Source organism: Engystomops pustulosus, chromosome 2 (genome assembly GCF_040894005.1).
Source record: "Engystomops pustulosus chromosome 2, aEngPut4.maternal, whole genome shotgun sequence".
NCBI lineage: Eukaryota > Metazoa > Chordata > Amphibia > Anura > Leptodactylidae > Engystomops > Engystomops pustulosus.
In genome coordinates this window covers 142,037,519-142,060,158 of record NC_092412.1, presented here as the reverse complement: position 1 = coordinate 142,060,158, position 22,640 = coordinate 142,037,519, and positions in this window count along the sequence as shown.

The following is a 22,640-nucleotide window of genomic DNA, read 5'->3' as shown; positions in this document are numbered from 1 at the left end:
TTTATTACTTAACGGTACATTCCAGGGGACTGTATTAGAGGAGCAAATGTTATTTTGCGCATTGGAACATAAATAAGTATATTAAGGAGCTATATTTTATTAATATCGTATTTAATTTTAAAATGGGCACTACTTATAATTTAAGAAGGGGGGCAATATATATAAATGTAATAAGGGGTGCTATATATATGGTGGGGCACTGTTTATAAATTCATTAAAGTGGTTTTATATAAATTTATTGGGGGTATATATATATATTTTTAATAAGATCATGTTTATTAATATGCCAACACATTTTCCGTTTACAACGATTAGAACAAAACTTGACAACAGCTTCTCAGTCCCCCCCCCCTTTCCTATACCAAACCCTCCCGTTCCCCGGTACAGTAATACAGAAGTCCACATCATAGTATGACGATGAGGTGGTGATTCCATTCAAGAGTTTGGATGTGATAATGTGATATCTTTCCCTAGCTATTCATTCTTCCCACAGTCATACAGTACTTACACACAAGAGTAGGGTGTATATTTTTTTGTGCTATAAATAAATTGGTATTATAAGAAATTAATTAGGGGGCATTTTATTTACATTCATTAGACAGCACCATATATAAATTAATTAGGGAGGAGATGTATGCAGGGGTTCTAAAATAAATTATAAAACATAAACAAAGTATATGTTTATATACGTGGAGCTGGATTTTTCTATGATTTAACCCCTTAGCGCTCTGCGCCGTAGCTGTACTGCGCTGAGTCCCGCGAATAGCGCTCAGCGCAGTACAGCTACTGCGCAGAGACGATGCCGGTTCAGCGCTGTATAGCAGCCGAACCGGCATCGTTAGCCGCGGGATTTCAACGGTAATCTACCGTTGACATCCCTGGCTAACACCCGCGGTCGGAGTGGGCTCCGATCGCGGGTGTTTAACCCGTTAAATGCCGCGGTCAACGCGACCGCGGCATTTAACATGCCTTCTGGGGGTCTTTACCCCACGATCGGCCCCCCCGCACCGTTTTCGGGGGGGGGGGCGATCGCTGTTTTGGCACCTCTGGGGTCCGATCGGGACCCCAGAGAAGCCTGGAGGGTTTACCTTTAAGATGGCGTCTGTGACGTCATCTTAAAGGCAAAGTGTCAGCCTATGCATCTGCATAGGCTGGCACTGATAATACCCTGCAATACATTAGTATTGCAGAGTATTATCAAGAACAAGCAATCAGATGATTGCATGTTCATATCCCATGGTGGATCATGTAAAAAAATGTAAAAAAAAATGTTTTTCAATAAAAAATTACTTTATAAATCACTAAAAATGCCCATAAGCCCCAAAACATATAAAGAGACATATAACACTCAAAAAAGTCTAAATCATAACACAAACCCCACATATATAGTATCACCGCGTCCGTAACAATCCATAGAATAAAACTAAATAACTATTGAACCCATATGATGAACGCCGTAAAAAAAAAAACGTTAAAAACCCACCAAAAATTATGATTTTTACCTATTATATCCCACTAAAAATGCAATAAAAAGTGATCAACAAAACATATGTACTCCAGAATGATATTGTTGCAAAGAACAACATGTCCCGCAAAAAACAAGCCATCAACCAGCTCTGTAGCCAAAAACGTAACAATGTTATGCCACTTGGAAGACGGTGATGCAAAAATGATAGATTTTTCCCCACATTAGGGTTTTATTTGGCAAATTTAGTAAAACATAAGAAAAAATATTCATGTCTGGTATCCCCGTAATCGTATCGACCCATAGAATAAAGATAACAGGATTATTAGGCTATACGGTGAACACAAAAAAAAAAAAAGTAAAAAATCCAGTACAGAATTGATGCTTTTCTACTCATGACCTCAAAAAAAGTTCCAAAATTTTCAACAATAGGTGATACCAACCCCAAAATGGTAAAACTGGAAAAAGCATCTCGTCCCGCAAAAAAATTGCCATCACATGGCCCAAATAACGGAAAAGTGAAAATGTTATAGCCTTCAAAAGGGGGCAACCAGAAAACTAAAATCCTGGCAGCTGCAGGGTGCTCCTTCCCTTCTGCGCCTTGCTGTGCCCCCATAACACAAGTAATGTCCACATGTGGGGGTCTCTGCACTCAGGAGAAATTGTAGAACAAATTTTATGGTGAGTTTTCTCTTTTTATCTTTTGGAAATGTGTACATTTTAGGGCTAGATGAACGTATAACCGACAAAATTTGACCATTCTAAATTTCACCGCCATTTTGATTCAATTACTATGAAGATCTCAAGGGGTTAACAATCTTTGTAAATGCTGTTTCTGATAGTTTGAGGGGTGCAGATTTGAAAATGGGTTGGTTATATCGGGGGTTTTGTTGCTAAATATGTAAAATTTGATTTCAAACAGTATTTATCCCCAAAATAGTCAATTCCGAAAATACGGAAAATCGCTATTCGATTTGTAGGCCGCGTGACGTCAAAATAAATTATCCAAACATTTCAAAAATTATGAAAATGTAAAGTAGACAAATGGGAAATGTTATTCTGCAAGTTATTTAGGTGGTAAATTTATCTGCCTGAAAACGCGGTGATTTTGAATTTTGAAAATGGCAAATTTTTCTAAAAATTCATCATTTTTTTCTTTTTTTTGTAAATAAACGCAAAACGTATCAGCCAAAATTTACCACTAAAATGAAGTACAACATGTGGGGAAAAAACAATCTCAGAATCGCTTTGATAAGTAACAGTGTTCAAAAGTTATAACCATATAAAGAGACGCAGGTCAAATTTCAAAAAAAAGTTGCGAGCCTTAACCTGCAAACAGGCTGCGTCCTTAAGGGGTTAAGCTGTTTTTTCCCATCCCCCTGGAAAAGTGTAGAATTTACAAACGATGCCACAATTTTGTGCCCAAAACAAGAACAAGTCGTGAGTGGTAGAAAAGCACCAATATTGTAGTTCTGACCTTTCATAAATAAGGCGCAACAAGTGCAGCAAGTAAAAAAAAAAATTCCGACAAGTTTTCTCTTTGAGAGTTGATAATAAATAAAATAATCATAAAATAAAGTGTATCTTGGTAAATTCACAGAACTCACAGCATTTTGGCATAGTAGTGGCCAATATGTCAGAAAATTGGGAAATGCTACAGCTGGAAAGAATTTTGTGAGTTTGTCTAGGCATTTGGGTGATTCCTGGCATGTGTTTCTATGTCATGGTGAACAGTAGGAAGCAGAAGGTGTTAGCCATTATAGTTATAGCCATGCCACCTGTATTTATTTTTTACTGAATCTAATACCTTATAAGGACCAAAGAAATAACTCAAAGAGGGAAATATCTTTTGAACAGGTGGGTGGATAAAAAAAAAAAAAATCTAACTGCTCAGTGCACCACAACAATTAGATATTTCATTCGGTCCTCTTAATATGCTTTGGATCAATTCAGTCCCGAAGAGTAGAAATAACTCTCAACGTATTTATAATAAAATAGCATAAAACATAAAAAGTAAATTAATAGAATACTATTCTATCAAACCAGATATTTGATATCAGATATCAAACCAGCATTTCTATACAATAAAATGCTGTGTAAAATGTAGATAAAAGTGTGCCTGTGGAAGTAGAATTACAATATTGACCCATGTTCCTATTTATAACAGCACCATATCAATAGTCATCTGGTTCAGACAATGAAGATCGAATACAATTTCTTCTCTATTTGGCACATACATCCCATGTCTTTATAAAAATGGAATAAGTAATGAGGATTGAGGTGGAGTATGCCAATTAGAGTGGCAGCAGGAGATGGACAAGGTTATGGTTTGAATCTTTGTTAGTCCTTGAACTTATGGAAATTTGTTATCCTGTGGTAAATTCCCATGAAATTCCTGGTTTTGTATTCCCTTGTTTTTGAAATCATATAATGTGATCTACTTCTCCAGAAATGTTATTTATATTGTCTGAAGGGAACATGTCAGTTTGTTTTTCCACCCTAAACTGACTCCATCATGTGCTGCCTCAAATAATGAGGGTGCAACAAGATGGAGCCACTAAGACGCTACTACGGCCAAGTTCTCGTGGCTCTGTTTAGTTGCACCCTTAGTTCAGCATTTTCAAATTTACTCAATTAAACTATCAACACTAGTCTTTCAGTCACTGTAGTAAATCCATAAGTTCTACATGATTTCAAGCCGTGTCCATCATTGTCTGATGTGAGCCTAATGACTTTTTGTGCTGCTATCCAAATCTTGTGTGATTTAGCTGCGCAATTTATCTCAGTTTAAACATGACTAGATGATGCTGCTTCTGGCTCCCATGAACTTGTTGGTTTTGGAGTTACTAATGTATTTATTCTGCAGCCATTCTGCTGCAAATGCAACTTACCTTAAAGCTGTGTGCATGGATTTTGCATTGAGGTACTTTGGCTTCTGGCCTGGCAGCATTGCACTGGCATACAGATTCCACCAGGAACTTTAGGTACAGAGACATTGTGCACTAGAAGTAGTTCCTTTAGAGATGTATGCCTTCATATTGTACAGCATCCCGTTGAGCATGTTACACATTTTTTCTGTTTAGACTGATCCAAATCAAATAGCAGACATATAGAGGGGGAAAAAAAAGTTTTTTCTGCTTTCACATATATTTTTTATGTGTTTGCCCCATAATTGTTTCTTGGTTGCACTTTGTCCAAAATGTTAGAAAACTGTGCACCTAAATGGGCTTGGTAGTGATTAGTCAAATTTATGTTGTGAATTGTGGTGTATGATGTAGAATGAAAGGGAACAAAAAAAAATCAGTTCTTCTGTGTGCACACGTTTGTGCTGTGTAGTTGTAATAGAGAGAGCCGGATTTTAATTTACAGGGGCTACTGATTGCCAACATTTTCCATACAAATCCTCTACTTATCAGGGCCACAACTGGCATGAAGCGAGTTGAATAATTTGTTGAAGACAGCATACAGTGGGACAGTGCTTGCATCATCTGTTAGGAATAGACTGTATGTGTATCTTAAAGATTATATTTATATAATTGGCAGGGAGATGGGCATCAGTCAGCAGGTAAGTCATTCTTATCCCCACTTGTCAGTGGATATGGATTAATGCTTGTTGGTGTATAGTAGGATAATGGGGCGTTGCTTGGATCTTATGACATTAATGAAAGTGCCATACATATGCATTGCTGCCGGAGCCCCAGATATTTTACCATCCTAGCAATGCCCCTGGTAATATATGTAATAAGGAAATAAAAACTACATCTAATAAATAATAAAGACAATTCATCTTTCACCTGTGCCAGAAAAGTGATATGGAATTGTCACAAATTTGGAATAAAGCCTATATTTGCTACATCCTAACATTCCTTACAGACAAATGTTTTTTTAGATGCACCCTACTAGTTCGGAACAGTTAGCACGCACCCACATTCACTTGATGGACATTACAGCCATCCATTTGAAGGAATATCCCGTAGACCGTAACTTTAGAGAAAAAAAAAGATATAGCATGGTCAATCTTCTCCTCAAGGACCCGCAATGGATCCTTCATCAGTTGTAGATTGCATGGTCAATCTTCAGCCATATGTACGGCCCAGCAGAATCGCTCCCTATGGAGAGGGGGTGGTGAGGAGTGCCTCTCCAGCTGGCATTATGCTACACTTTGATCCCAGCCTGGGCATAGCATACATTTGTCTGAAAGGAGATTATCCACGGCTGTACAGCCATGCTACATCATGAATACTACATTTTTAGAAATTTGCGGGGTGAGGACAAGGTTTATCTGGCGACAAGTGTCTTAACACTTGTATTATATTTTACACCTGAAACTACACCAGCATCTAATTCATGGAATGGTGAAAAATTATACATTGTACAGTGCAAAAAACTAGCTGCCTTAAGTTTCTCTAATCTATAAGAAACCACAATTTAACTACAGTTATAATTATAGAATTCATTGCTTATTTAAACACCACAAAAACAGGTCTGATCACTGGTTACAACAGAACACAAATGTATTATGTTATGAAATATATAAGTGATTGGAGAGAAGTTGTAATTCATTGACTTTTAGGCAGGAGTGCATTAGATTATTGTACTGTAGTAAGACAAGGCTGAATGTCTTTGCTAATTAATAGATCCAACTGTAATCTCTAATGGGGCTACTCCATAATTAACATTTTTAAAACAAATCATGTCCTAATTAATTGAATTAAATGCACTTTAATTAACTTTTTGCTTAAAGATCCATGCTGCTTGACAAAGGCTGCACATTTACAACACTTGTTCATGTATTCAGTGCTCAGCAGCCTGGATTAAAGTAGTAATAAAACCTGTTAATGCATCTATAATACTATTTATAGGGAACCTGTCACAATAAAATCAAGAAGTATTATATATAGTATATCATATGTATAATTGGGTCTTTTTATGTTTAGAAACATCTAGTCAGAGGTTCAGTCCTATCCATGAATGACAGCTACACCTGTTTCTAAAGTCTCTAGTAAGGGAGGCATATCACTGTCTGATGTTATGTAAACTTGGTGTCCCCATCCCCATGATCACATACTGAACTCCTGAACAATTGGTGATCAACAATTGGGACCAGGAAGCCCCTGTGGCAAGATCTAAAATAGCAGAATGCACAATAGCTTAAGTAAATGGAGGCTGGGTACACCAATCATTTCTTTGGCTGGCTGTGATGTGTGCTCGTCAACCCTCGTTCTACTATCCCTTGGATTGACACTCAAGAGCAGTAGAGAAGGGTTTGGCGGTGTTCAACACAGAAATCCTAGGTTTCCCACAGGGGAATGATCAGAGGTCACTTGTAATTGCCACACATAGGGGTACTTGTATCAAACTTTTGGCATGCCTTTTTCTTTAATTTTTGAGACTTTTCATGGTTGTGATTTTTTTGTGCCTAAAACTCTCTCTTTAAAGCTCACCATTGTCTAGTTTTCTGCAGTGCTCCCTGAGTTATAACCCAAATGCAGATGTGAAATTTGTGACTTTTTAAAAAAGTTGCAAAACAGTCGCAAATTTTTGCGCAAATCTACGGCTCCCTTTGACCAGGCGTAAGGATAAGCTGGCAAACAGTTTGCAATTTTTGGAGACTTTTTGCGACTTTTGTTTTAAAAAGTCGCAAATTCACTACAGATTAAGCCCCACATGTATCAGTAAGGAAAAACCGGTAAGATATATCTGACCAGCAGGAAAGCCAAGAAAAGTCTCAAAAAACAGACATATGATACACGTGCCCCATGGATGACTTAAATGTCTGTCCCTAGCCAGTGGTATGCTACATAACAAATAAGTGATCTGACCACTTAAATTGTACCAGAAAATCCAAATGAGAATGGAGTTCAACAAGTTGATGGGATAACTTATTATTCAATCAAGGTTTAATGTCAAGGAACAATGTCCAAAGGTTTTTTATGAATGTTCATGAAATTAATGTATACGGAATAACATTTTTATCAATAATAGGTTAATACCACAGATATGCAACTGCTTACAATCATTGCACCCTCTTCTAATTTTATGGTGTCAGGACATAAGGACATTCTTTAAAAAACATGTGGTTGTTAGAAGGTCTTAAAAATAAAGTACCGTATATACTCGAGTATAAGCCGACCCGAGTATAAGCCGAGACCCCTAATTTTACCACCAAAAACTGGGAAAACCTATTGACTCGAGTCAGCCTATGGACTCGAGCCAGCCCCCTATAGTATACAGCCTGCCCCCAGTAGCATACAGCCACCCCAGCCTCTCCCCAGTAGTATACAGCCTGCCCCCAGTAGTATACAGCCTGCCCCCAGTAGTATACAGCCTGCCCCCAATAGTATACAGCACTGCCCAGCCTGCCCTGAATAGTATACAGCACTGCCCAGCCTGCCCCAAGTAGTATACAGCACTGCCCAGCTTGCCCTCCAGTAGTATAGAGCACTTCCCAGCTTGCCCCCAGTAGTATACAGCACAGCCCAGCCTGCCCCCAGTAGTATACAGCACTGCCCAGCCTGCCCCCAGTAGTATACAGCACTGCCCAGCCTGCCCCCAGTAGCATACAGCACTGCCCAGCCTGCCCCCAGTAGTATACAGCGCTGCCCAGCCTGCTCACAGTAGTATACAGCGCTGCCCAGCCTGCCCCCAGTAGTATACAGTGCTGCCCAGCCTGCCCCCAGTAGTATACAGCACTGCCCAGCAAGCCCCCAGTAGTATACAGCACTGCCCAGCTTGCCCCCAGTAGTATACAGCACTGCCCAGCCTGCCCCCAGTAGTATACAGCACTGCCCAGCTTGCCCCCAGTAGTATACAGCACTGCCCAGCCTGCCACAGTAGTATACAGCCCAGCCTGCCCCCAGTAGTATACAGCAATGCCCAGCCTGGCCCCAGTAGTATACAGCACAGCCCAGCCTGCCCCCAGTAGTATACAGCACTGCCCAGCCTGCCCCCAGTAGTATACAGCGCTGCCCAGCCTTAAAAAAAAAATAATAAACTTATATACTCACCCTCCGGTGGCCCCGATCTGCAGCACTGCTCCCCCGATGTCCCTGCGGGTCCTCTTCTGGCTTCCGCGTCGTCCTCTGTACATCGCGCTGGGCGCCGCCATTGCTTTCTTCCGGGCGGCGCCTAGTATGACGTCAGCAGCGGTGCCCGGGAGAGAGCAATGGCGGCACCCAGCTCGATGTACATACGACAGAAGAGGACCCGCACGGACATCGGGGGAGCAGCGCTGCAGATCGGGGCCACCGGAGGGTGAGTATATAAGTTTATTATTTTTTAATATGTTTAAGTGTTGTATTTTAACTTGTGACTCGTGTATAAGCCAAGGGGACGTTTTTCAGCACATTTTTTGTGCTGAAAAACTCGGCTTATACACGAGTATATACGGTAAATAACATTTTAGATGAACAACAAACACAACATATACCATATTTTTCCCTTCAGAGAATTACAGTTTGGTTGAGGTCTGTACTGGGTCATTGCAATACCTTGAATATTTTCTCTTCAGTCATTCTGTTGTTAATCTCCAGTTCTGCTTGGTATCATTGTCACGCTGCATGATCAAGCACACTGACATACTAGTATATGCCACCTCTGGCAGAATCCACTCTTCTTTTAATTTTTTATAGTCAGTGTTTAAAAAAAAAAGTTTTAAAAACTATGCAAACAAGACTCAGGGGATGAGGGCTCCATAGATAATAATGAAGTCTGGAGCCCATCAGGCCCATTTGCATAATTAATTAAATTTCTGAAAAACAAAAGTAGGCATACGAAGCTTAAAGGGGGGCACACACCAGTATGTCAGTGTTCTTGGTTTACAATCCTTCATCCTGATGGTAGATGTCCTTTAAGCTTTAACTGTTGGTTAGATGACCTCACTTTAATAAGAAAGTTCATGTTAAGCTCACTCAGATCCTGTGACTTCAAAGTAAAATCGAATCACTTTCCACCACACTTCTTTTCATTAAGCATAATTGGGCACATTTATTAAGGGTCAGCGGAACGCATTTCCGCCGGATTTCCCAAATTTTTCCAAATTGGACACACGATAGTGAATTGTGGCAGCTCCGAATTCTCGTCGGACAACGCACCTCGGGGATTGCGATGGGACGGATAAATAAATGTGTCCCAATGTGTTTGTGCATATGTGCTCTGTATGGTTTTAGCAAAACATCACCACTTTGGTCAAAGACATTGGGGGTCATTTACTAAGGGCCCGATTCGCGTTTTCCCGACATGTTACCCGAATATTTCCGATTTGCGCTGATTTTCCCTGTATTGCCCCAGGATTTTGGCGCATGCGATTGGATTGTGGTGCATCGGCGCTGGCATACACACGACGGAAATCGGGGGGTGTGGCCGAACGAAAACCCGACGGATTCGGAAAAAACGCTGTATTTTTTTTTAAAAAAGTGTCGCAGGACTTGCACTTATCTTCACTAGGAATAGGCCGGTGAACTTCAGGGCATTCCAGCGAACCTCGGGGAACTTTATTGCATCAGCGCCACCTGGTGGACATCGGAGGAACTGCCTTAGTGAATCCCGGCTGGACCCGAATCCACCGCAGAGAACGCGCTGCTGGATCGTAAGTAAATCCCCATTGTTTCAGAAGTTTTGTGGTTTGTTCAGGGGCAGCTTTACAGATGAACAAAATGATGCAAGATAAACTCGGACACTTACTCATAGATCCAGGCACCATGATAATCTTCTTAGATTTGTTCTCCCTCACCTCCTCCATTTTAAAAGATAACATTTTAGAATGATGCTAATGAACCTTAAAGGGTATTCTCGTCTGGACACACATTCAGTTTGATTAATCTGCCATATATAAACATTTATATGTTAGATGTTATAAAAAAAAATATTCCTGTGAGAAGATAGTTTCTCATAAATGCAGAGATATGGTTCCTTAGAAACAAGTCTGTGTCCTCGGATACGGCCACCTCTGATGGAATGATTGCACAAAGACACAAAAGGTTTTTGTATATGAAATTTCTGGGAGTTACTGTATAACCCACAACTGTCCTGTGGTAATGATAGCTGAAGCCAGGTGGTCAGGCAGGGCTTGATAGCGCATCTCTGGCCACTGCTGCCAAAATGTGAGGTGGTTGTATCTGAGGAAGCCATCTCGTTACTAAGGGACAACATGGCTACATTTCTGAGAAATTATCTTCACACAGGAACATTTTTTTTAAATAACATCCAATTGAAGAAATGTTTACATATGGCAAATAAATGTATTTAAATGTGAATGCCCAGATGGGAATACCCCTTTAAGGGCTATGGGCATATTGCAGAAGCCCTCTGTGCTCTTGCTTCACAAGCTGTTGTTACACTACAGCAACACATCTCAGTCTATCCCTCCCTCTACACTTCCGGTAATCTTCGCAGCAGTGAGCACACAGTGAGTGGGGGAAATGCTCGTTGAGAACTGCCCCAGTGGCCTTTCTGGCTCATTAACATCATTTTAAAGGTTGATTTTAGAAGAAAGGATGTCATAGATAACAAATAAGAATTCCCACAGTCATGGTGCCTGGATCTACGAGTAAGTGCCACAGGTTTATCGTGCTTAATTTTGATGGCAGATTTTCCTTTAAGCCATGCTGCAGCACACTTTTGTTAGAATGAAGGGGCTTTCTCCTGGCAACCCTTTGAAGCAAGCCAGACTTTTTCTAATTTTACTTCAGGAACTTAAACATTTAAAATGTAAGCTGAGACCATAATCTATTATATTGCCTGGGAGTTTTGGCAATTTTATGTGCTTGGGAATAACTTTGTATTATATTAATGTGTTTTAGAAGAACTCTCCTCCTTGAACACACACTTTCATGCCAAAACCTCTGCTTTAATTGAGCAGATCACGCTGGCTGATGATAATAAATTAACTTACCAAATAATTCCTAGCAATAAGCAATAAAATGTACTTAATTGTTTGCATAATTTTTATTTAAAGAATAATGACACTGTAATTGATCAGACGTTATCATTCAGCTGAGTTTGTTTTTAATATACAACTGATAAATAAAAACTGGTCATTGTTTTCAATTATTTCCCTAAAATCACATATACTCATATTATTTGCGATTTTTCTTTCTTATGTTTTAAAGCTTACATTTAGGTTGTTATACAGGGCAGGAAAGGAATTTGGTGGACCCACACACGGTTAAATCTCACATTAATCACAAGCCATGATAAGTGCTAACTCATGGAATTCATTGTCTACCTGAGAAGAAGGCTGTAAATGCAACACCTAGATAGGCTGACAAGATGTGCGCTTTCTTATTCCCAGAGCTCACACAAAAGCTGACTGTGGAATGGACCACTGACCCGTTTTCCCCCAATACGTCATTTGCTTGACTGCATATTGAGTAGCTTCACTTTCTCTGGTTTTACAACCTTTTTGATAGACACATCAAGCCTGGGGTGCTATAACTATTGTGAATTATATAAATGGTATTGAAAAATCAACTACATCAAACACATCACAGCTAGTGCTGTTTGAAGTGCTTTCTCAGATAAAACACTAGTCTCAACAGAAAACATTAAGTCAAGCAAACATTATTTGCTATGTGTATTTTCCTTGTAAAATGCCCCATTTTCTACTTGCTGGGAATTATTTTATTTGTTTTGCTTACTTTTTCTGATCAACAAGTTCAGTGCTTACAATAAAAAGTAGGCATATTAACCCCTTAAGGACCAAGCCACTTTAGGGCTTCCGGACCAAGCACGATTTTTAAAATCTGCCCTGTGTCACTATAAGTGGTTATAACCTTCAAATGCTTTAATATACCCAAGTAATTTTGAGCTTGTTTTCTCGGCACACATTGTACTTCAAATTAGTGGAAATATTTGGATGAGATCTATTGCGTTTAATTCTGAAAAAAATAGATATTTGGAAAATATTTGGAAAAATTCTCAGTTTTCAAGGTTCTAAAATCTTTTCTTTTTAAGTAGATAGTCCTATCACCCAAATAATTTTGTAAGTAACATTTCCCGATAGTCTGCTTTATGTTGGCATGGCTTTTTCCGTATTCTCTTGTTTTCCTAGGCTGTTATGGAGCTTAGAATTGTGGGTGAATTTTTTCACATTTTTATGAAAATCGCCAAAATCTATATTTACAGGCACCTACTCAGTTTTCAAGTGACTTTGAGAGCCCTAATTATAGTAAAACCACATAAATTACCCCATTATAGAAACTGCACCCCTCAATGTATAAGAAACTAACTTTAATAAGTTTGTTAACCATTTAAGTGTTTTACAGGGTTAAAACAAAGTGGAGGTGAAATTTACAATTTATAACTTTTTTTGACAACACATTAAATAAAAAATTCACAATGGATTAAATGACAAAAAGCTCCACAAAGTTTGATACCCAATTTCTCCCGAGTACACTGATAACCCATATGTTGTGGTAAACTGCTGTCCGGGCACGCGGCCGGGCATAGAAGGGAAGAAGCTCTATTCAGAGCAAAGGTGCATTATCACATTTTACAGGCCATAAAATGTTTATTTTATTATAACATATGGGGACATATGGGGCTTATTATTTCCGGGATAAGATCCATTTTTGAGTTGAATCACTTGAAGGGGTGTACAGTAGCTAATTGATGAGATTTTATTAACTGGTGAGAAGGAAAAAATCAATCATTCTGATTTAGGGTTTTTAGTTTTTTCTTTGTTGCCCATTCACTGTACAGTAAAAATAATATGTACACATAATTAATACATAGTAAAGGAGGTCCAAGCAGCCTAAACTCCCATACAATTAGAATAATACAATATGAGAGAGAAATAGGAGTGCAAAGGGACAATAAAGCAATAAATCCACTATTAAAACCAAACAATACAGACTGCACAGTGGAAAAGAAGGGAGGGGGTATGCACAACCCCAACCGGTGTTTCACCAGGTAGCTTCATTCACTGTATAGTCAAATTGACACATACCTTTTATTTTTTTTCAAATACGATCACATGGATGCCAATTTTTCATAGTTTAATATGAGGTGCTATGTTTCCATGCAACCTCATCTCTATTACATCTGCCCACCTTTTTTGAACGATCTTTATAACGATCTCGTTATTAAACATGGATTTCAAAATTTGGGCTAAGCTCCTTGCTAGATGTATCAGCTCTTACTTGCCAACTTTAATAAAACCAGAGCAAGAGGGATTTGTTCCAGGCAGGGAAGACAATAACAATTCCTCCAAAGTAGTGCATGCTATCCACTATGATCACTCTAAACGGTTACCCCCTGGCATTTCTCGGAAAAGCATTTGAGCAACTGGTCATATCTTAAGTCCACATTATCCACCTTCAGTATACCATCACAATTTGTAGATGCTATCATGACCTTATATACAAACCTAAACATCACAATAACAGTCAATGCTACACTCTCTATCTCTTTAAAAATCTGCAATGGCACATGCCAAGGATGCCCCCTATACCCCACCCTTTTCATCATGGTGATGGCTTCTCCAGGCCATTAGACGTCACCCACATATAAAAGGCCTGACAATTGGGAAACAGACATATCTCAATGCGGCATTCGCAGACGACCTGCTATTGCTTCTCTCAGACCCCATAACAGCTTTCCCACATATAATAGATTTATTCAATAATTTTGGCCTACATTCTAATTTTAAAGTAGATCTTTCTAAATCAGAAGCTCTTAATATATCATGCCCACAACAATACTCAAAAGGGACTACCCGTTTATCTGACAACCAACCAAACTATAATATTTAGGGATTTACTTAACTAAGAAAAGCACCTGGTTATATAAGGAAAATTATCTCCCTGTTCTAGCCCAAATCACTGACTCTCTGCAGTAGGTTTCCTGGATGGGTAGGAAAAAGACTTTTATAATGCCTAAATTGGTATATTTATTACAAACTCTACCAATTAGGATCCCGAGGTCCTTTTTCTCAAGACTCAGATCCATATTTACTTCCTTTCTTTGGAAAGGTAAGAAAGCGAGGGCACCATACGAGAGACTGAGGCTCAAAAACTTTTTGGTGGATTTGGTCTTTCAGATGCCTACACTTACTACATGGCAATCCATCAAAGCATTGGGTCCTCTTGCATAACAAACACATGACTGACCCCCATTTATGCTTAGAAAGAGAAACACTGAGCTTAGGTCAGAAAGCCCAACTATGGAATATTGATACCCCTGCGACTTGCGAGAACCCTATCACTAGAGGCACCATTCAGTTAATTAAAACCTTAACACAGGACATCCCCCACCACTTATGCCTGATAGTCTACTCCCACTTCTACTCAGGAGGGAAAAGGAGAAAATGCTCTAGAAAATACCCCAATAAGAAAATTCCACAAACAAAAAACACAAGACATTAGTGAAACTGTATTGAGGCACACATACACACTAAACTTCTTGCAAAATGAAGAACTTAAAAGGAACCAAACTGAATTACTCAAAAAGTTCCTCCTTCTACATGACCCAACGTGGTTAGAAAGATTTTTATTACAAGCTACACACAGGACAAGGACACACAGCTACTCCGGGATATATTAGAAGGATCTCAGTATTACCATGAGCCCTGCTCATGTGAAAAAGATACACATCAGGACACATGGGTTCTCATGCTGTGTTAAAATACTGGAGAATTCTTATAAGCTCATAACATGCTGGTATAATACACTGTCAGTCTTGGTACAACAATGATTGTTAAAAACAGACACTTGCTGGAGATGTGGCAATACTGGTGGCACTCTGGGTCACATTTTCTGGAGATGCCCCAAACTACACCGCTTCTGGCAAGAGGTAGGACAACTTATCACCACAATAACGGGGAAAAACCATTAAACTGAGCCCTGAATCAGTTTTGCTTTGGCTCCCCAATAATACTTGGAACCCCAACAACAGAGACCTTGCAACCCATTTATTTCAGGCAGCCAAACTGAATATAACCCCCAGATGGCTGCAAAAGGAACCATTCTCCATTAAGGAATGGTTAGAATGTCTAGACAACATTTATCGATTAGAAGAGTTGGCCACAACAAATTTGATAAATTATGGCTTCCATGGCGGATGTTTAAATCCTCAAACCCGCCAACATCTGATCCACATTAGCAGCAAACCCCACTAACAAAAGGAACCGTATGACAACAATCTGAGCCTCTAAACCTGGGTAGAATGCTCTACTATGACATGGTCACCACCACTCATTTCTTTATTTAATAATGCAAATAAATAAAGGTTGTTGGATGGATAAACGAGCACAATATGCAAAATCAAAAATTTATTACAATTGGTCTATGTGTACTCAGTTAGGTTAAATGTTTCGTATATTGCTAACATATGTTTATGACATTGACAATCCATATTTATTTTGCTTTACTATTTGTATTTGTATATTTGTCATCCGTGAGTCAGGATATTGTACCATGAATGTTCAGCTTGCTATTGAAGTTTCATTGATTTACAAAAACAAAACAATAAAAAGATTTATATTTAAAAAAAAATAAGGTCTAGTGGTTTGGCAGGAATCATGTGTAATTGGATTGAAAACTGGCTGAAGGATCATATCCAGAGAGAGTTGTGGTCAATGATTCCTACTCGGAATGGTCACCAGTTATAAGTGGTGTACCCCAGGGTTCTGTGCTTGGCTCACTATTTAATACATTTATTAATGATATAGACCTAGGAATAAATAGCAGTGTGTCTATTTTTGCAGATGACACCAAGCTGTGTAATAAAATACAGTCTATGGAGGATGTTCATAGGCTGCAGGGTGACTTGGACAAACTGAGTGTTTGGCCATCAACTTGGCAAATGAGGTTCAGTGTGGATAAATGTAAAGTTATGCACCTGGGTGCTAATAATCCACAGGCAACATATGTCCTTGGGGGAATAAATCTTGGAGTGTCCCTTGTTGAAAAGGACATACTACGGTAGTAGATCATAAAGCCAGAAAGATCTTGTCATGTATCAAAAGTAGTATGGACTCTCAGGATAAGAATGTAATATTACCACTGTAGAAGGCATTGGTTCAGCCTCACCTGGAGTATGCTGTCCAGTTCTGGGCACCGGTCCATAAAATGGATGCCCTGGAGTTGGAGAGGGATCAACAAAGAGGCACAAAAATGATAAGTGGTATCAAGGGTCTCAGTTATGAGGAAGGATTAAAACAATTATATTTATTTAGTCTGGAAAAAAGACGTCTTCGAGCAGGGACAGCAGAGAGCTTCAAGAAGGATCTAGATGCATTTTTACATCTAAATAACATTGATGGTTATGTTATCTAGAACTGTTCCCCCTAAATACTTTCCTCATTCAATCTCTTCCCTTCCTTGGTTGAACTTGATGGGCATGTGTCTTTTGTTATCCGTATAAACTAAGACTGCCTTAGGCTATATACCTCCTACTTGAAGATACCCTGTGTAGATAGCACATTTAAGATGTCAATTTGTTATTGAATTGAAAACTGTCTAAAGTATTGTATCAAAAGGGTTGTGGTCAACTTGTTTATTGATGGTATATAATTCATAATTAATAGCTTTGTGTCTATTTTGCATATTACTGTAGTATAATACAGTCTATGGAGCATGCTCATCGGCTGCAAGCTGACTTGGACACAAATGAGGTTCAATGTAAATAAATGTAAGGGTTTGCACCAGGGGACTATGTTCTTGGGGGAATATATCTGGGAGAATCCCTTGTTGAGTAAAGACCAGCAAGATCTTGTAATTTATCAAAAGTGGCATGGACTCTCGGGATAGGGATGTAATATTACCACTTTGCAATGCATTGGTTTTGGGCTCACCTGGAATATGCCGTCCAGTCCTGGGAACCAGTCCATAAAAAGGATGCCAAGGAACTGGAGAGCATGCAATGAAAAGCCACAAAAATGATAAGGGATATGGATGGTTAAAAGATTAAAATAATTAGATTTATTTATTCTTGAAAAGAGATGACTAAGACATGATTAATTTATATAAGTATATGAATTGTCCATATAAACGATTAGGAAGAAAGTTGTTCAATATTGAATAAAATCAAAAGACACTGTACATATTTATAACCTACTGTATATACAAGTTTAAGCAAGTTTTTCCCGACCTCTCCCCATTTTTCCCCATTTTCTTTATACACGAGTGTATAAAAAATTGTATTACTTTTGCTTTTTTTCTTCACTGGCAACAGAGCGGCAGAGACGTATCTATGAGCTCTTCCCGCTGGCTCACACTATGAGGTGGGTTGTTGCCGCTGCTGACGTCGTATTGTGTGAAGAGAAGAAGCAAGAGGAGCCGTGGGGAGCATCAAGAGCATCTAAAGGTGAGTATGGAAGTTTATTACTTTTATATACTGCAGGGCTGCAGGGCATTTCATTAATATTGGGACTATAAAGCATTTCATGAATAGGGGGCTGCAGGGCATTTAATTAATATTGGGACTGCAGAGCATTTCTTTAATTGGGGGCTGCAGGGCATTTCATTTATAGGGGTCTCCAGGGCATTTCATTAATAGGGGGACTGCATAGTATTTCATTAATGGGGGAGCTGCATTGGACATTTCATTATGAGGAGGACTGCTGCAGGGCATTTTATTACTAGGGAGACTGCAGCACGGCATTTCATTACTAGGTGGGCTGCTGAGGGGCATTTCATTACTAAGGGGACTTATGAGGGGCATTTCAATGCTAGGGGGGACTGCTGCAGGCCATTTCATTACTAGGGGGACTGCTGCAGGCCATTTCATTACTGGGGGGACTGCTGCAGGCCATTTCATTACTGGGGGGACTGCTGCAGGCCATTTTATTACTAAGATGGCTGCATGGGGTATTTAATTACAGCGTGTGCATTGTATTAGTTGCAGGAGGCTGCTGAACAGTACATTACTGGGTGAGGTTGTGGCAAACAAGTTAAACTAGTTATTTGTTGTAAAATTAGGGTCCCCGGCTTATACTGGGGTCTGCTTATACTCGAGTATATTCAACTGAACATAAAGCATGCAAAGCTACAAGAATGTCAAATGTCTTGCCAACACGCAGTCTAAATAATTAATTGGCACTGCAACGTGAGGACCCGCTGACTAGTGAAATAGCTATTTCTGGACAAGTTTTAATAATGCGGGGGTTCAGGTGTCCAATGCTCCAATGAGAACCTTGAGATTTAGCTCCAATTGTCCATATGATGATTTGCTAGTGACGATCATATACCAAATTTCAAAACCTGTGCAGTATTCCCTTCACAATAAATACCTTATGGTTAGCAAACAAGGGGATAGAGAACTGACCTATAGGATGTAAAACTGTAAAGGAAACCTAAAGCTTTTCTTCATTTTGTTTTGCTGCTTGATTTGGCACCACCTCTTTTTATCTATGCTACTGTATAGAATGCATGTCTATCAAGTGTATTAATAGTCCTATTAAATTAATAAGAGATATAAAAATTGTGATGTATTTGTGCAAAACTTTTCATGAAAATATAAATAGGTTAACTGTCACAGACATGAATACGCATGGGTGAAACATATCCCATTATACTGTACATGGAAACCATTAAATCTCTCTCAGATGAATTGCTGAGCCTTATATAAAAACTTTCTGACTTCTAAACTGAGCTTCAAAATATTTTGTCAGCACAGCGGCATAATGCTGATGGATAACCTTTTCTAAGGCTGACTATGAGCCAAACAATGTGTAATACATGAGGCGCGCCATTAACCTTTGTCACACTGCAGCTTAAAAGGTCATCAAAACCAAAGGACAGGCCATTACCCCCTGCGTGGCTGCATCAAGTGACTGACTGAGAGAGCAAACGTACGCGGGAGAAACGAGAGGAAGAAGCATGTGAAGCTGTCAGCAAAACATCGGTAATTATGAAAGGGACTCGTTTTCTTCTGCTGGTGATCATCAAATGCTTATCTGTAAGAGAGCCACATTAATGTTCCTTTGACAAGGACATCTAGTGCAAACAGTAATGTTTTCAGGCTATTCCTCGGATTCTTTGACAATGTCAGCACCAATAAAATTCTAATAAACGGAAGACATGTCTCTCTTTTATGAGCATTACTGATAATGGAAGTTCATGAAAATTATTAAATCTATATTGAGTTTTTCAAGGCATTTGCCATCAATACGGTATAATATTTAGTGAACAACATGTATACTACTACATGTAGGACAAGTGTTGAACAGTACTGGATTATATATTCAAAAAGTTACCACAATATTCCATAAGATTCTAATGAAGGAACTTAAAGTACACCTACTATTACACTTACTGATGGTCGATGTCCCAAACTTACTGGTTTGTTCTTTTGGCTAGGGAATGGCCACACTTTTTGTATGTCTGGCAATAGCTGGGTTATTGAAAAAAATACTTTATAGTATATATTGAAATGAGCCAGAGATGCTCCAGGTTACGCTCTGGCACCGCCGCCTGATAATGTATGCTGCCCCCTCTGTGTTCAGTGCAGCGGGTCCCGTCTGCCTCAGTGGACGGAACCAGGCTGCACTGAACACGGAGGAGGTGGCAAACATCATCAGGCAGAGGAGCTGAGAGACGCTCAGGTGGCGTAGACCAGTGCACTAACAGTTATTTGAATATTTTTATAAAGTCTGTTTTATGATAACCTGGCCATTCCCAGACATACAAAAAGCGAGGTCATCCCCTAGCCAAAAAAACAAGCAAGTAAGTTTGGGACATCTACCATCAGTAAATCTCCTCATAAGTGTGCTCATAAATGTATGTGAATAATAATAATAATTGTAACAGGATACATGAAGTGGCAAGTTGAAACTGATTTATGACAGAACGTAAGTGACAAATGCTTCCACAACACTTCATTTACAATATGACTTTGGTCCATGTATCTTCCCCTGTGCATCTTAGGCCCCCAGATTGATAATTCTGTAGTTAAGTTAAAGGCTAATTTTAGAATTTTAATTCCTAATTACAGAGCTCTAATAGATACACAAAACTAAGCCAATGGCCCACATAACTAGTGCAAACTGCACAAGGAGAAGTTTGCCTGTGGAGTGTGCGGGGTGCACCAGATTTATGAATTGTGGAGCACGTTCTTCTTGAATCTGGTGCTCCCTGCACTGCTTCAACAAAGTGCACCAAAGTTTTGGTGCACCTTTAACATAGGGAGTGTGACACAATTCGGTCTTAAGCCACGACACATTTGTGTTACTTTATAAATACATGTGCAAGCAGTTTGCAGTGAAAAGAACGTGCAAAGTCAGACAAAAAAATTACGCAGGAGCTTTAATAAATGTGGGCCAATAAGTCACATGATGAAGTGGGATGGAGCTTAAGTCAAAGAGAGCAATCACAATTTTAGAGGTACTGCAGCTGGAAAAAAATCTAAAATGATTGGTATTGGTTAGAAGAGAAAAAATGGTCATAAGGTATCTCAAATTATATACTCATGTACAAGCCGAGTTTTTCAGCACACTTGGCTTATACTCAAGTATTAAAAAAAAAAAAAAAAAAGGCTCACCTCCGGCGCTAAAACTTGGCATCCTCTTCTACCCGCGGCTTGTCTTCTCCCCTCATCTTCCAGCGTCCAAGCACAGTGACAGAGGCACTCCTGCACACAGTATGATGCGTTGTGTCGCCACCTTGTGATGTCAGCATCACAGTGTGTGTGTCAAGAAGGGAGTTCTCCAGGACATTATATTTCAATGGGGGGCTCTGCTACACATTATAATTTAAAGCGAGGCTCTGCTGCACATTATACTTTAAAGGGAGGCCCTGTTGCACATTTTACTTTAAAGGGAGGCTCTGATGCTTATTTTACTTTAAAGGGAGGGTCTGCTGCACATTATACTTTAGAGAGAGGCTCCTTGACGTTATACTTTAAAGGGGGCTCTGCTGGACATTATACTTTAAAGGGGGGCTCTGCTGGGTATTATATTTTAAAGGGTGGCTCTTCTGGACATTATATTTTAAAGGGGGACTCTGCTAGACATTATACTTTACAGCAAGGCTCTGCTGGACATTATACTTTACAGCAAGGCTCTGCTGGACATTATACTTTAAAGGGAGGCTCTGTTGTACATTATACTTAAAAGGGGGGCTCTGATGGCCATTTTATTTTAAAGGGGGGATCTACTGGACAGTTAATCATGAAGTGGGCTCTGATGGACATATAATCATAAATAGGGACTCTGCTGGACATTTAATTGATGAGAGGATGCTGCTGCTGGACATTTTATTAAAGAATAGACTTCCCACCCTAGGCTTATACTCAAGTAAATAAGTGAAGTGAACAATACTCAAGTAAATAAGTAAAGTGAAACAATATGAAAGTGGATACTTTCAAAAGAAATCAGCTCACCAGCAAGTCCAGACAATACAATTCTCCGACTCCAACAGCTCCCGCACGGACAACCTCGGCCACAGGTGCATAGTGTGCTATAAACAGCTATAGTGTGTAAATAAGGGTGGAAACTTAATCCTATACTAATATAATTTTTGGAACAGTTTTTCTGAGCTGGAGAGGGGAGACTAGTTTTTGCAATATATGCTCAAAAGCATCAGGGGAGAAATTAGAAAGATACTATGACCAGTGGTGATATAAAGCATCTGAGGTGAGACATAAAACTTACTGTTAGCCACTGCACATTTAGCTACTCTATGCATGCCTTTCCTGTCATTCTTGTCATACTATTATTATTATTTATTTAAAGTGAAAACATACAACAAATTTTGTATGTAGCCGAAACTGGGAATTTCTCAGCGCATTACAATTTTGCTTCTCTGTGTGAGAGACATATTTGAACATATTACTGTGCCAGGATCTTTTGTTTCACTCATCAAGCAACAGTCAAATGTTGGCAACTCACAGACAAAGCCAATGGGGTGTCCCTCATCCAGCTGGAAAAAGACTAGTTAAAGATGTTGCCTAGAGCCAAACCTGTGTTGGCTGCAGTGATGGAATCCATGGACAAGACAAGGGAAATTAGCCAAGTGTTTGGCTTCTCATAAATCAATTGTACTTTTACACACATGGAGAACGGCACCAAGTAACAACAAGTTTTAAATACAGTTATACCTGCTGCTATTGGTTCATCACAATATTAGGTCTGATTTTTGTATGAATGTACAGGATTTAAAACCCACTCTAGTAAAATTGAATCTAAACAGTTTTTGTTGCAGTTTTTCAATATTTTTGAGAGCTCCGTTTGATTCTT